The sequence below is a fragment of the Anser anser genome (assembly GCF_964211835.1).
Source record: "Anser anser genome assembly, chromosome: 11".
Taxonomy (NCBI): Eukaryota; Metazoa; Chordata; class Aves; order Anseriformes; family Anatidae; genus Anser; species Anser anser.
In genome coordinates this window covers 8,322,216-8,338,190 of record NC_139732.1, presented here as the reverse complement: position 1 = coordinate 8,338,190, position 15,975 = coordinate 8,322,216, and the positions used below count along the sequence as shown (strand labels likewise).

General features: G+C 36.8%; 1 protein-coding gene across 15 annotated transcripts in view; it reads right to left on the bottom strand.

Annotated features, from left to right (window-relative positions):
• Window positions 1-15,975, bottom strand: part of FTO (FTO alpha-ketoglutarate dependent dioxygenase) — a 247,120-nt gene that overhangs the window by 92,567 nt on the left and 138,578 nt on the right. The window contains exon 10 of one of the 15 annotated variants that reach the window (XM_083852102.1): window positions 1-15,975. This exon is cut by the window's left edge and continues 33,827 nt beyond it; it is cut by the window's right edge and continues 29,728 nt beyond it. The exons of the other annotated variants lie outside the window; for them this stretch is intronic. The gene's annotated coding sequence lies outside the window, so the exon portion shown is untranslated. 15 annotated transcript variants of the gene reach the window in all.

Genomic DNA, 15,975 nt, shown 5'->3' with positions numbered 1-15,975 from the left:
CTAACTTGCCTCGCTTGGAGGACTGTAAGCTCTGTCAGTTTCCAGGCACATATTCTGTCTGCCTTGATCCTGCAAATGCTAAATGCCAGCAGTCACCTTATATGCAGTATTGTTATGGCCCAAGCTACACATTTCTCTGCTGGGGAAAACATTTTTGAAAACCACAATCAACTACCTTTATTCAAGCCTTTTCTCACACTTATTAGCACATACTGATCAATTTCTTATTTGAGATAAAAGTATACTCGTACAAAGTTGAGAAAACGTGCTTCTAAATTTGCAAAGCCCAGATTGCGGTGCCTCCAGACTTTCAAGTCGCAGGCAGACGCATATTGAGATGTAAATGGTACATGTATAACACCCCCCAGCTGACTGACGTGTCAGCAGAAAACCAAAAGGTAGTTTCAGCGCTGTTGTAAAACCAGAGCCTTGGAGGCTCCGGGACATTACTGACAGTGCTTACAGCCTCAGGGAGATGAGAAAAGATCCCAGCCATTTCAGCCTTTCCTTTCACTCCGTGGTCCTTCTCTTCTCATTCGTACTGAGGCCAAACTTACACTTTGTGTTTGCAACCAGAATATTAAATACTATTAAGATCCAAATAGGAGAGAGTTTTCCCTGAAGTCTTTCTAAGTGTTTCAACAATAAGAACAAACTATAACCTCTCCAAGTCTAACAGTGCAGATTCCATTCCCAGACATATTAAACACATATCTTCAAGACTTCAAATTGTTAGAAGCTTAATCTAATAATTGCAAAGAAACTATTATTGTACTATTAGAGAAACATCTGTCAACTGTATTTAGAGTTTTTAAAAAACTTAAGAGTGAATGAGATGCTATGTTTTGTGTTCAGACAATGCCCAGTAGATTATGTTTGTGTCCTACAAATCCTGCCATTATAAAGTACAAAGCACAGCATTTACATTTTATCACTCTTATAAAACATTCAACAAGATTTTCTTTCAAAAATAACACTTTTGGGGTATTGGAGTAATGGCAAAAAAGAAAAAAAAAAAAGGACACCTTAGCTGACATCATAGCTCTACCTAAATAAAACAGATACCAAGGCTCATGTTAACATGATAAACATTTGAAACACAGAATTTGATTATTTCAGGGGGTCTTAAAAGGTTTTCTGAAAAGTGAGACATAAAATAAAAGAAATAAAAATGTAAAATAACCCACTCTTCTGCTATAAATCATTTAACTCCTTTTCCCAAATCCATTAATAAAAACAGTGATTGTATTTCATGTTACAGTTATCTACAAAAGACCATTCTTAATTGCTCTTAAGGCATCATGTTTTATTTTAGCCAGGTTCACATTTTATTATAGAGGACTAATGGGGCATAGACTCCCCGTAGAACTTATTTTAAACCTTGGACCAGTCAACTATAAAAAGGGTATAAAAATAGTTATAGAGACAAAATAAAAATTAAAAACTATAGCTAAGCTTTCAGATTTACAGGTGTAATAAAATGTGTCATAAACTTTTGCTTTCATTCCAAAGCTTTGTCGTAAGAACATACAGAATCTTTCTCCTTTTGAAAAGTGTACGCTCGAATGTTAAATTTCCCTCTGTTTTCATTTTTAGTTTATAGTCTTGCTTCTGTACATGTAATTTCTTAAAATTCATTGCTATTTCATTGAATATCCTTGCTGATCAGAAAGCAAGAGTGTTAAGACAGAACCATTACAGGATAATAATAATAAGTTAATGGCATTTCCAGTTAATGAGGTAATAACAAGAGGCCTTCAGGCTTTCTGCTTCGAAGTTTGGTTAAATAAACTACTTTTGTTATTATCTTACTAACCAGAACCCTCAGGTTGTCATTGTCCTAATAATAACTGTAAGACCTACTAGATTCATTTATCAAATTAGTTAAGGCATCAAATAATACGTGAGAGCTAAGAACTTACAAAACCTCACCATATTAGACGGATGACCTCCACAGGTCTACAAAATGCTAAGTTAGTGCTGATTGAAGAAGAGGCATTGCTAGGCTGTTTGCAGCAAGACCTTTGAGAAAGAAAAGACTGAAAAATCCTTATCCTTTGAACAGTAAGAACAACCCTGGGCTTGTGGGGGGTGTCTTTCTTTATATTTCATATTTTTTAATCTACTCTTGCAGTTTCTGAGGTCCGTAATTCATTCCAAAGGTGGTTTGGTTTAGTGGTAAAGCCATCTATTCAAATAGCTAGCATGATTCGCATGCCAAAGAGCTGCAGAAATAACACCACTGCCTACCACGGCAGCAACAAATAAGGGACAAAGGAAGAGTCACCAGAAGTTTCCCTACAACACCAGCTCTACTTGAGTTTTTGGATCCACCTGGTTGCAGAGGCACAGGGACTCCACTGAAAGTCTCCTGCTGCCAAGGTGCACGGTCACCCACTTGTTTTTGCTGAAATCTAACAAAGTGTGGATTTAGCCAATGGAAGCACAATCTCTTGTTCACAGAGTGGTCTAGTTCCATACTACTCCATTTATGTACTATTTCAGCAGGTTGCATTCTGCTAACAATGATATTTTGTCAGGCTAAAGGAGCTATGCTGATCTGCATCACGTGAACTGACCGTAGTTTCTCTCAACTGTTCTGCTCCATTTCTGGTTGTACCAGGATTAACAATAGCAAGTTACTCATGTGGAAGTATTCTTATTTCTTAGGTGAAGGATAACTCCTACACAGACAATATGGCTTCATTATGCACTTACGCAAAGTGACGTGTACAGAGATATATATGCAACACCTATCTACTACTGCAAGGTATCAGCAGCTAACAGGTTTATTTCTGTTTCTCTGTCATACTCTCCTGCCACAAACACTTAAATAGAAGAATCTTGAACTGGCTTAGGTTTGCTCCCAGCAGGCATACTTGTAAAGATAAAAAGAATAAGATTTTTTCCCCCTGCGTGCTCACTGTTTTGGTGTTATTAACGAGAGGGCTAAGGAAGGAATGGAATGTTTAGCCCGGCACCACAGTCTGATCTCACAGAAAAAGAAAATAAGAGCAGTCAAGCAAAGTGACTACGTTCCTATTTCTGGGCCTAAATTTCCATGCCAGGTTGTCTTTTAATGTCTGGTTCTCGAAGTTTTGCTACTCTTAATCCTTCTTGCTAAAAAATTTGTTTTGTTTTCTCATCCTGCAGCTTCTGGCAGCAAGTGGTATGTAAATGCTCAGTAGCCCATCTGAACCCTGTTTCAGAACAAAACAACTTCAGTTTCTAAGTGTCTGAATTACTTTAACTAAATCTGAGGATTTACCTATTGAAGCTTGAGCTGCTCCCTTTCAACTCTGAATGAAGGAAGAATTATGAGACTGGAGTTATTCAATGAGAGCTATCTGTCCTGGCACTTAATCAAAGGGATTAGGATTTGGAAAGAAAAGCCTACAGGTGATCCTCCAGGAAGCATACCAAGCAGTTATCAAAAACATACAAGTTCAAAGCAGCTCAATTTTCATATGTTAAAAGTATTTGGATGAAGCCTCAGGCTTGTTTCTAGGTAAAGAATTGTGTTAAAGCTGTTTGTACTTGCATACTTAGTAGACAAGGGAATGAAATAGCATGTGGTGAAGCAGTACTAGGTCCATCTAACCCTGATGTAACACAATAAATCAATCTTGTTCTGTTAGTGAAACATGATCTGATACTGAGTCCAGGTTTCAATGTGCTTTCCGCACTCTGGCAGTCATAACAGACACTCTTCAGCAAAGAGAGCTGCCATAACACAAACAGAAAGATGTTATATGCTACCTCAAATGCTTTAGTAATTATTAATCAAGGGCAGCCACTTTCTCCCCCTCCACACGCACTGTATTTTGAATTGAAAATATATATTCAGCAGCTTTAGTTTGTACCAGAATTTTTGCAGTATTAAAACCAGTAATAAACCGAGATCTGTCCTAGCTGTTCAGAGGCGTCAATAATCAAAGTTAATGGTGAATTCAGCTACAAAGAGTTTATTTACCACAAGCCTTCCATCAGCCTGACATGAAAGGGAAGATAAGGGACAATGAACAGCACGTGCCATTGCCTTGCCGAGAGAGGAAGGGACACTTGAGGAGCAGGGCTGGACCAGCTGTGGATCCAAGACAAAGTCCTTAAGCACTATAAGCCTCACCAACACATCTCTGAGCTGGCTTTCTTTGCCAACCCATTATATTTTGCCTGTAATAAATGGAGATAGGGCTGTCTAGAAGGAGACACATAGAAAAAATCCACTGTACTTAGTATGTTCCTACCTAAAGTCACCATAAATCATGCAGCCAGTTGCCACGGAAGGGAACACTGAATCACTCTGCAAAGTCTACCCTCACAGCCTGTGAGCAGTACATGAGGTGCAGAAAGGTGGGGAGGTATCCTTGGCACCAGCTCCTAGAAACTGAGACACTTCGAGTACAGAGCGCAGGGCTTTGGGCCACACAACAATTGCTAAAAGTCGAGAGTTAAATACGTATCTATACATATATACGTACTTGAGAGTTTAAATATGTATATATACATCTCTCTCCGTACTTATACGTCTATACATGTCTCTATATATAATACTAACTCAAGGGCAAGTACTCCACAGCCCAGTCCACAGCAAAAGAGAATGGCACTTATCTCCCAAAAGGAGCAAAAAAATAAATGAATACTTCCACAGAGAAAAGAGAGGAAAAATATAAATGTTCCAAGCCTCAGCTTTCAACCTTTGCTGAATAATACTTAGAGAAAAAACTTTGTCTCTCTTCTTTCCCTGTTGTTAATATTATCATCCTATATACATATCACACATATAACCATCAACCAATCACTTCATTAATTCTGGGGAGGCGGTGGTGGGAAAATAAATATATCTGCACCCATCAGTTTCTTTGGTAAAGTAATGAAGGAAATTGAAAGTACATTATGCAGCAAAGTTATCGGGACCAGCTCATTTAAGACAAAAGCAAAAGATAAGTTCTATGAAATGACAACCCTGGAATAAAAGCACAGTACTTGTGAAAAAGGACTTTAAGATGTTTAAAATTGTATGCTTACATAAATATTAGTAATTTGTCAATATTTGCAAACATATTTAAATTTTTTTTTTTTTTAAAGTTCAGGACTGGGATTATGGATTTTAATGATTATGTCCCAGTCTTAGTTAATTTAAACAAATGAAAGAAAATAAAAAGAATTACAGATTTTGACCAAATTGTTTTGAGCGGATCATTAAGGCTCCTTCAGAACAACGAAGTTATACAGTGCTGAAATACAAGCTTTATAACAAATGTAACCTGTATCAGAGCTAAAAGGTGTGACTGAGAAGCAATACTGTAATACTGATTCTCTGTGGCTTCCTATCATCTTTACGTTAAAAATGACTGGCTTGAATATTACTCTCAGACAATCCTGAAGTCCTTATTTGTACCTAATTCACCCTTGAAAGCAGCAAGATTTAGTCCTAAAGTATCTAATAATGAGAAACTGGAATAGATTTAAATTTATACTCTGACTCTGGAGCTGTACAATGTCTCTGTATAGTCCCATCTGCCTGTAGAATCAGGCCCTTGAACATCCACAAGAAAGAAACAAGAAAAAACATGTAAGTTCCTTCACAATTACTTTCTAAAAAGGTAAACTGATTGAACTAAAATATGTATTGAAACAATCTCAACAACACAGGTTTCAAGGCATTACTTTCCATCAAAAATGTGTGTTGTGCTGCAGAATAAACAGATTAATGCTCAGTATTTTTAGCTTACTGATCAACAAATTGGCTATTACAAAAAAACCCTGAAGTCTTAAGACACTAGTCATCTTTAGGGAGTTGCCAGGTACCCTAGCTTCTTTATATATTTCCCTTATGACTCATCTCAACAAGTATGACCAGTATCAACAGGCACTGCTCGCAATCCTGATATTGTGCTAGGTACCATATAAGCAAAGAGCAGGAATCAGCTGTGAAGAGCCTACAGTCAGAAAAGAACAAATAAGGCTGCTGAAATTCTGTTACGATTACAGCCGTACACAGACATCAAGCACCTATACGAAGATGCAGGGAGCTGGAATTGAATCCATGCCTTTTATCTCTCTTTCCAGAGCATAAAAACCTACCAAGCTCAGTGATAGCTGAGGGCACTCAGCACCTTGTAAGATCAGTCCAGCAGGAAGTTCATCTTCATAATAAAGCTATTGAAAGCCAAATATCACTTTCATTCGTAACGGTGTGAACCCACAAAGATGCTTTATTTCTGTGGAGACCTTTACAGTGGGATTTGGCTCCAAAAAGACTGAGTTACATAAATGGATGAGTTTGGTAAAGAATTTTAACTAACTTCAACAGAGCGCCGTTGGATTTACACCAGTGTAACAGTGTACGTGTCCTTGTACGACTAAAATAAAAGGCTGTATCAGTTAGCATCCCGTGCTGTCTCCCGTAAAAATAGAAAGGGCTGTTACCATCACAACATAAACATTGGAATACATCTTGTGTACACTATTAAATAAAAAGATGTATTGCATGATTGCTACAATTTTATTCTTATGTCTTTTTGCCAAAAAGAAAATATGGCTTTAATATAAGTTTACATCTGCGTGGTATTATATGCATGTAAAACAGATGTAACCTAATTACATTTTCATTTAAATTGCTAAATAGCTACTTAAGTAAAAAGCTAAAATAACATACAAACAACAGTTACTATAATAACAAGTGTACTTAGAATTAAATGAAAGGGATCAAAGCTACAGCATACAAAATTTGAGCTGGTCTTTGAAAAAGATACAGTGACATAACAGCGCTGTATTGATTTACTCAGTAATGTAATGTCTCTGCAAACTCAGCCAGAAGACACTTCTCAGTTTAGCAGAGACATATGGGGGAAAACCCAGAGTTTACACAAAGACTTTGGGTCTCAAGATTAGACATACCCTACTAGAGATTATGTAGCCAAACCCCAAATTGGAAATTAGAATACCCATGCAATAAAATCAACTTGATTATAGTTTTAGGCAGACCTGTCTGAACTGTCTGGACTCAGAACTCATGTCATAACAGTGCAATCAGACTCTGCCTTTTTATTTTTAGTAGAGACTGCAGTCTTCAGAAGAGATACTGTATTTATTTCTATCTCTGCCTATGCAAACATGTTCACTACAGCTAAGTTTGGGGGACTAATCAAAATATAGTGAGTACAGTGGTAAGACGAGAAATCAACTCTCTTGGGTCTTCAAGAACTTAAAATATATTTAATTTTCATTCAAACATTTTTAATAGAAAGGGCTAAAATATCAGAGCCTGGACACAAACACAAAACTATGAATTGCATTGATAAAGCGTATTTAAGTGTATGCAGATAGTCAGGAAAAAGACGTACAAATGCAGGATTCTGTATTCCCAGTATCACCCTCAGTAACTTAAGACACCAGTTACAATGTATGAATTTATTTCCATTACATGCAAATAGTATGCACATAACCTCTATTAGTGTACAACTTTAAGGAAGCAATCGTACATTTTTATCTGCCAAGAATCCTAGCTTTTAATTAGCTTATCTGTTCACTTGGTATTTGATAAGAGTTCACCTTCTGCATACTTGTCTTTTTCCAAGCCAATTGTGCAGGCTTTTATAGGTGGGCAGAAGGCACTGACATTTATATCTACTGCCATGAAGCAGCTAATGTGTTAGGTTTTGCATGTACATTTACACTTTGCTAGACTATTCTTTGTATCCAATTACATTTCTATTCACTTGTTAGGTTGCATGTGACTGATGAAGGTTCAACAAGCTGATGAGCAGAACTTTGTAAAAGAATGCAGAAGCATGTCAATATTTTATATTAAATAAACAGTTGAGGATATTATTGAATATTTTTTCAGAATAACGCTGATATAAACATTGTATAGACTGATGCCCTCAGTGCCTGTAGGCTGCTAATTACCATTTGACTTGAATTAAATATTGTCCTCTTTAGAAATGCACTGAGGAAGGAAGGATGTGCACTTGTTGCTTTGCTAAAAAATGAAAAGACAATGACATTTACACATTTCACTATGAAGTGAACCCAAACAGGATCAAGGTAGCAGCTTTTCAGAACCAAGAAAATAATTGAAATGTTAATCATTTTCACATCTTCTGAGGTCTTAATTTTCTTTATTAGTCTCTTAGATAATTACTTACAAAACATATGAATTTATTATTCTGCTTTCCCCTAATCTGGCTGACACTAACAAGTCCCCTTACAAGGTTTAAGGGGGAAATTCACCCACCAGTTTTTGCATCTTACACAGTTTGCTTTGTGTGTGTGTGTATATATATATATACATAACATCTATGAAGTTACTATTTGCTTAAAAATAATACCTAATTCCACAGCATCTACGGATTACTTTTTCTGAAATTGTTTTGTTGACACCACAAACAGCATCAGCCTAACTACATTCCAGTTTAACTTGAGGAGGCCACTCCGTGATAAACCGTTTCGCATCTTCTCATTGTGTGTCTTAGAATTTAAATCCTGGATTAGAGCAAATTCTAAGGAATAGCGCAGCTCAAAGCATGTTTAACCTATCAGCAGTTCTGAAGGCAGGAGAACAAGTTGAGGGAAGAGTACAAGCTATTTAACCTTCCCATTTATACAAACCCATATGTAATTTACGTCAGAAACCTGGAAGTTGGTAAAGTGATCGGAGACACATCTGAAACAAGTCCAGCTCCCAAACAGGTCACCAGAAATTCAGATTACTCAACATTTAACTACAGGTACTCAGTATACATCAAGCTTGAGTACTGGACACAGGTGAAATTCTCATTTAGGTTCTTCAAAAATCTGTATCCCTTCTTTTATGTCTCGTTAATGACCTGCATTCCTCTTGCTTTTTTGCATCTAGACATCACTACCAGAAAATAACTATGTACAGAAAATTAACACATAGTATACACTTTGATTCTGTATAAAAATCAATGATCTTCTAAACAAAAGCTGAAACCAGAACATATTCTGCTCTTAAGGCACAAACCAATATGGGGAAAATGCAAAGTCAGGAAGTAGATCCAAGTTCTCTTTGTTGCCATTGTAAACAAGAAAGGAATAGGATTACCTGCAAGTGCTATCATTCTCATTACTCTACCTTAAAAAAGCCCTACACATATGATCACCAATATTAGGTGCATGAAGGTTTTGAAACAAGGGTTTGTTATCCTCTGGCATCCTTTATGCTACCTAGAACAAGCAGGGATCTGAGCTGATGACAGTAGGCTTCTGAGGTTGCAGAAATTCCTGGCTTCCAATACATCACGTTGCACACCTCTTTCTTTTGTTCACTAAGGCTAAATACATAAAGATTGAAGTATACTCTTCAACATTTTGGTATTAGACATGGATCAACTAGAAAAAAAGATACATATATCTTGCTGAAGCACTACTGTTTCGTTGCTCATTTTAAAGAAATTATCTTCATTAAAAGAAACAGGAATTAACTTGCCAGGCAGATGTTATTCTCGTGTCTCTTCTGTGAGGTCCGGATAGAATAAATCATCTCTCTGAAAACCTCCATTTTCTCTTAAGACTGAAAGCCTTATATATTACTATTTATAGAAATCTTATGATCTTTTGAAATAAAAAAAGAACTGTTTTTTTTTTCTCCATTGGAAAAAAAGCAACAGTAACTACTTTTTCATGAAAGGTTCAGTGAATGCAGTAATATGCATTAGAACACTGACACTTCTAAAGGAAGAACCAGCCTCTGACCCTATTTTGATGTGCCAACGTAACTTTAGTGCTTGCATTTTTAAATATTTATTTCCTTCATAGATATTTTATGTGTAGATCTCAGTCCCTATGCAGTAAATATTCTTATTTTCACATTAGCAGAAGTCACGACTAACATGATGCTCTAATATGAAAGACCTTCCTTCTTGGAAATCAGATTGTTTTCTGTCTTAAGCTCAGAATCAAAGGCATAAAATCATGTGTGCATTTGGTGATGGACAGACGCAGAATCTTAAACATGCAAATGCTTCACTGAAATGCTGAATAAGAACTTTTTTTTAACGGGGGAAATATAATTTATTTTGAATCCTTATAGTTTTTAAACTCTGAGATAATTTACATCACTTTCCAGCATAGCTCAATTTCCTATGTATATTAAAACAAAACTCTGTAGTTTTGTTTGCCTGTTTTTTTTTTTTTTTTTTAGTATAGACAGAAAGTCAAGCAATTGACCCAGTGAAGACCTCCTCCCCTACCCCATTAGCAAGACATCACATTTTCAGATGAGAGTCTCTCCCTCAAACCACTAAGTACAATTCTGAATGCTGCCAGCCCTGAAGCCAACAGTTCTGCCCAAAGTCTGCTAACCACCAACTGGTAACTGGCATCACAGTGGAGCTGCCATTTTTTATGTAATACTTTGTACACAATTCAAATCAATACTATCTGACAGGATGAACCTTTACCAATAAAAACATTATCTTCTGGCAAAAACTGCTTTTCATAACACAAGTCAAGTTACCCCCAAGAAACGTACACACTTTTGTTCCTTAATGGTTAATATATTCCAGTAACACGTCCTTTTGATCATACTTTGTGTCACCTAAGTACTAACCTTGCCCTTCACACCTTTTCTTTTCCTTTTTTTCTTCTGTTTTCTCTCAGTTTTCAATCCTTATTGGCAAAACTCCCCCAAAACACTGATGTTTATTATCAAAATAAATAAATAACTTTAGATCTCAGCTTCTTCAACCACCACTTCAACTTTTATTTTCCTACATCCACTGAATGCCAGTTTACAACTACTGACTTAAGTTTCAGAAGACTACTTTAGAATACATGATGAACATACAGGAACATACAAACTGTTTACTCTAGCAATTTATTTGGGAGTGAACATATGCAATTATGAGCTGATCAGATTGTTTCCAAGAAAATTAAGAAATTTGTCTCCTTTCTCTGTGAAATTTAATATTGTAAGACATACTCTTCCTCTTGTTCATAACAGTCAGTGATATTCCTCATTTCTGTCTCTCTTGTCCTTGCCACATATTGTATTTTACCTTAACATCATACAAGTCAGTATTAAGTTACTAGTTTAAGAAACTTCCTACTGAACTTTCAGAAACTTATCCTACACATTCATATGTTATATTTATATAAAATGGCTACACCCAAGATAACACACTTCCAGAGAAATACCCAACTCAGATAAAGGAATACATAAGAGCACAATCTTTATGGATTTTCCTCAGAGGATGCGATAAAATATCAAACTTAACTTTACCTGTTTTCATTTGGGCTTCTGGAACCTGCAGAGATGGAAAAGTGTTCCCAGGAAGTGTTTCTTTGCTTGACTTGCTTGTTCCATGAAATAGGCAGTTACTTTTTTTCCCCACATGTGCATAATGGAGAAGATTATCAATTCCCAGATTTGCAAAACAAATTTAGAATTCATTCACACACTTTTAGATTTCACTTTATTCTTTCTACATAAATCTGTTGAAACAAACCTCTGCCTAAAAGGCTAAAAGAAATGTTATTAAGTACCACGTGGAAAAAAGTCTAGCAATTTCAAAGACAAAATACGGAGAGAGTAGCAGGGATAAAACAAAAAGAATTAAAAAACCAGAGATCCTCTGGGACCCTTAAAGTTTTATGAGAATAGCCTTAGTGAAACATCTTTGAATGTGTAAATGTAAATTAATTGAAGAAATTGAACCTTTACCCGCATACATTTGTAACATTTAACAATTAAAACCTAGTTAAACATTAATGATCCAAAATTTAAAACGTGCCCCCTATTAACAGGGATGAAACCTTCTTCAGTAATCAATATTAATGAATGGAAAATGTTCAGGTAACAAAGCCTAGTGCATTAGTAGCTATTGGGGAACAGGAGTTTTTGATAAAGTTTTCTATAATCACAAATGACTCCCCATTCTGTTATGCATCTTGTGTAAAGGGAAGCCTGCAAAGGATGATTTAAAGAAAGACTACGAATTCCGTATGCACTCTGGAAGATCATTCATCATGAGGGATTATTACCATATACAGACTAACAACATGGTATCAGTAGATGACCAAGGAGCTCTTAAAAAGCTAAAGAATGATATTTGAAGCGAACCACTTATCACTATCTAATATATGCCTCTTGTACACGTGTCAGTGGCAAACTCACCACAGCCAAAATTGCTAGTCAGCAATCTGAAAATGAACCTCCAAAGCAATTATAAGGTGTGTTACACTGTATTCTGTAGGTGTATCCTGTATTTGAATTCATATTTTCATACAACTGTTATCAGTATCTTCTAAAATACAGACATCTTCCTATTGAATAATATTTTTCTGTTTATATATATATATATGCAGATGCATATACATACTCTACATACTTTTTTTTTTTTCCAGTGGCTTTTAAACTTTACATATGGTCTCTTTTTACTTTCCATGTGCAATTGGTTTATTTCCCTCCTACACTTTCATACTCCAGGAGGAATGTGACCTCAATATTTTTAGTTCCAGGTAAATCCACACAAAATTAAGACTTGATCTTGAAGTACTCTTCATTCCGACACCTCTGAGAATCAGTTCGATTATTAATAGATCCTTTTTCAAGCCTTGACTCCCGTCCTTAGCAGTAGAGGAAGAAGATGGGTATAGAAGAAAACAAATTCAGGCAAAGAGAAATGCAAGTCTGTTACTAATGGATTTTCCATCCTGGGAGCCAGCATGTAAACTGAAAAACCACTGCAGAATATCCAAAATCAATCTCAAACCTGGGGGTCTAGCAGGGCTTCTAAACATTAACGTAGACATTACTGAACTGAAGGAAAGGTGGTTAAGATGGATATACAAACAACCGTAAATAATGCAACATGAAGATGCTTGCCTTTTCTATCATAATTTCCATCAAGGGTATCATCAAGACTTTGAGATGACCTGAAAAAAGTGACAGGGTACCACTGAGCCAGCATTATCTCAGGATTTATAGCTTTGCTGTACCACCAGAGGGCACACACACATACAACTGAAAACACCTAACTGGATTGAATGAAATCTAAGTAGTTCTTTGTCTCTCCTTAGCCTAGAGAAGGAATAATGCAAACAATCAACTCTGAAATAAAAACATGCCGGGAGTAGTATTTGGGTCTTAAAGTCATAGTAATCATGCAGAGAAATTTTAAGTCACTTCTACCAAATGGCATATACCAGACTAGCCTTAGCCTTCATGTATGGTGCCCCAAATGACCGAAGATTTGGCCTAACAAAAAAACCAAAACCACACCATATCCAAAAGCCTTCAAAAATCCCGTGGAACTTCTTTTACAGACCCTGTGTCCTGTCCAACATTCAACTTGAGTTAGGCTGCCCAGCAGCAACTTCCTCCGTAATTTCACTAAGTCACTTTTCTTCTTTCTGCCTTACCTACACGAGGAAGGTGTGGGCTGGCACGTGTGATGTGATGCATTCTTTGTCAGGTGCCACAGGGATATGGGATCACTCAACACAGTGTGTGTCAGTCACTTTCCTTTTGAATAGTGTATCTATATACAGCATACATTTGACTCTTACTGTGCCATTAAGGACCACGTAAAATATTTTGTCTTCATATAATCATTTTCATGAAGTGATTAACTTAAAATTTAGTAACTGACCACATAAGGCAACCACAGAATCCATTTAATGTGAAATCCTCTCATTGATGACGTATCAGATATGGAACTGCTAAGAACTGATACTACACTTGATCTTAGCCAAAAGGCCAAGAAGCAATTAGACAAACCACCTATGAGCATTAGTACACTTCCATACCTTACAAATCACACAGAATCACAGAACTGTCTAGGTTGGAAGAGACCTCCAAGATCACCTAGTCCAACCTCTGACCTAACACTAACAAGTCCTTCACTAAACCGTATCACTAAGCTCTAAATCTGAATGTCTTTTAAACACCTCCAGGGATGGTGACTCAACCACTTCCCTGGGCAGCCCATTCCAATGCCTAACAACCCTTTCGGTAAAGAAGTTCTTCCTAACATCCAACCTAAACCTCCCCTGGCACAACTTTAGCCCATTCCCCCTCTCCCTGTCACCAGGCATGTGGGAGAATAGACCAACCCCCACCTCTCTACAGCCTCCTTTAAGGTACCTGTAGAGAGCGAAAAGGTCGCCCCTGAGCCTCCTCTTCTCCAGGCTGAACAATCCCAGCTCCCTCAGCCGTTCCTTGTAAGACTTGTAAATCATTAACATTTTTAATATTTCATCCTCCCAGAAAAGCAAAGAAATGTACCAAAAGGCAATCTTCAGTTGCTAATACTTAATAATAGCTGCTAGCTTAACAATAGGCTGGCTTGGTGACAGAAATATGTTCACAGGAGAGAAGTTTTCCAGTCATTATGGAACTATTGATTTCTGATAGTCTGGCACTAAAATGAAATTACGTTGCTGTATGCAAATAAGCTTTCTAAATATTAACACAAAGGTCTATATACCTCTTCAGTGGCCTATATATAAGGAGAAGTCTTGCTGACACAGCTCTAAAAATTAACTTCTCCATAAGTTTTATGTGGTAGTCCAGACAAAATACAACCTCAGTTTAGAAAAGATACTTGGAGTTCCTTTGCATACGCACTGATCCTGTGACACCAGAACTCTGCCTAGCAGAGAGACCATAAATATCTTCCTTCTCTTCCCATGGCAGCTAAATAAACGCTGATCTGACTTCAGTTCTACCTTCTACATTTAATGGTGTACACAACTAAATGAAGATAAAATTTTATGTCTGGAGATGCTAGACATCTACTTAATTGGAAAATACTCATTACAAAAAAACATTTATGGCAATTCCTACATTTCACTTCACAAAAAATACACAGGTTGTTATAACCAAAGTAGAAACAAAAAAACATTCAACTGAGGAAGTAAAATAAACTGATTTGTATGAACACAGTGATGTTTTTCTAAAGGTTGGATGCCAAAGCATGAAGAACTACACAGTTTTGGTTTCCATCCTCAAGGCAGATATACTGGAATTAAAAAAGGCATAAAGAAGAGCGAACAGCATGATCAAAGATAAGGAAAGGGCTTCTTCTGAAGAATGATTAAATACAGTAAGACTGCTTAGCATAAAAAAGTTATCACAGTAAGGAGACACAATGGAACTTGATAAAATCATGACTGAATGAAAAAACTTACTAAGGGAATTACTTTTCACTATTTCCTAATATAAGAAACAAATGAGGAAAAGGAAATAGATTTTTTTTTAAAATACAGAATCTTTTGTAAGTATTAAAAGCCAACACAAGTCAAAAATGATTGTGCAATTTCACTGAGAAAAATACCTGTGCAGAACCATTAAATGCAAAAATATCATCTTTGCAGCACAAATTAGCCCCCAGTCACTGAAGCTGGATCAATATCCAGAGAGAGAATCACTATATGCTTCTCTTATGCTCATTTTCTTCTTTTGGTACCTGCTGTTGTCCATCCCTGTCCAGCACTGAGCTGGGAAGATCTTTGTCCTGAGCTGGCATAGTGCTGCTCGCCATGGGGAAGGAGAGCAGCACAAGGGAGTTTTATAGCTACACTTCAACACCCATTTTTTCCCCCTTCATTGTCCTTACTGACAGACACATTCTTCTTCACATTATTGTATTAAAACAACGAACAGAGACAGTATTGAAACCACAAGCATGGATGCTACTTACAAATTATTCTTGACTTGCACGAACGTGTTGTTCAGAGTGCAGGTACTTTGTATTCACGACGCACATGCACTGATAGTCGCTGAACAGAGGACCACTGGGAGCAACTCTGGGCACTAATGAGCTGCAGCCGAGGTGTAAAGATGCAGAATTGTTCCTAGGCAAATATGTACTGTGGAAGGAAGTTTGTACAAAGAAATAGGCTGCTTTCCTGAAGGGGGAAGGAAGGCAGAGTCCCTAACTTGCAATTTTTATGGAGGAAATAATCCCCAAACAGGTGTCTGGCTGAACAAAATCTCTCCTT